Genomic DNA, 1,086 nt, shown 5'->3' with positions numbered 1-1,086 from the left:
CAACCAATTATCATTTATTCTAGAGAAGCTGTTCTTTCGATAACAGTTACTATCTTCATATATAGTTAAATGGCTACCCGGCAATTGACCTTCGTCTGTGCGAATGCGCACAGGTTTCCCGAACTCTTATAGGAATCGTCACCCTAGCGCGAGTAATGAGTGGATGGGCAAATATCAATTAGGAACATCACGTGTGTGATTGTGGACAGTTGGGAATGTGGGTCTCACGGGAAGCGCGCAGGGGATAAGTCCCTGCAGTCGCGCTATTTATCTGTGTCCTCGATGGCTCAGATGGACAGACCGTCTGCCATGTAAGCAGGAGATCCCGGGTTCGAGTCCCGGTCGGGGCACACATTTTCAGCTGTTCCCATCGAGGTACATCAACAACACCTGTCGGCAGCTGAAGGTTTCAATCAATTACCATTTAAACTGTGAAGTGTATTGTGCTACCCTCGGGAAACTGAAATAATGACTTCAGCGTATTCGTTACCTTCCCCATGGCAACGCAAGAACTCACACAACTCTGCGCACACGAAAAGAGCTCATATAACTTCATGGACTGTTCTTCCACATTCTCGCTGTTTGGCCCAATGAAGGATGCATTCCGCGGAAAGCGGTATATGGATGATGGGAAGTTATTGTTGCAACAAGACGTTGGCTCCGAGGACGAAAAGTAAGAGTTATATCATGCGCGCATACAGGCTCTCCTGGTAAGGAGGCGTAAAGCCGTCGGATTGAACGGAGATCATATTGAGAAATAAGGTTTTGTACTCAAAGGAGGTGGGGATAATATCGTGTATCCTGGATAAAAGCAACCTACTTTCAGAAAAAAAGTGTTTCATTACTTACTGAACGCCACTCGTATGAAAATGTCCAATAAAACACCTGTCTACTTTTCCTCATTACTTACGTTCTTCTTTCAATGTTTTATTTACGTGTTTCTCTCAGTGGGCATAAAATTTTCCTTGTTATTCTTCTCTCAAATACTCTTTACATCGTATAATCTGTAATGCTGTGTTGGACACACTTCTGTGTAGAGGCACTTTGGTTTCGGTATTGTGCTCTAATTTCTTATTTCTGCACATA

General features: G+C 43.7%; 1 non-coding gene across 1 annotated transcript; it reads left to right on the top strand.

Moving 5' to 3' along the window:
- The first annotated feature begins 276 nt into the window (after positions 1-276).
- Trnat-ugu (transfer RNA threonine (anticodon UGU)) lies at positions 277-350 on the top strand. Its single transcript has one exon. It is a non-coding gene; the product is annotated as a tRNA-Thr (tRNA).
- The last annotated feature ends 736 nt before the right edge of the window (positions 351-1,086 follow it).

This window comes from Schistocerca cancellata, chromosome 2, assembly GCF_023864275.1.
Source record: "Schistocerca cancellata isolate TAMUIC-IGC-003103 chromosome 2, iqSchCanc2.1, whole genome shotgun sequence".
Taxonomy (NCBI): Eukaryota; Metazoa; Arthropoda; class Insecta; order Orthoptera; family Acrididae; genus Schistocerca; species Schistocerca cancellata.
This window is presented reverse-complemented; position numbering and strand designations above follow the sequence as displayed.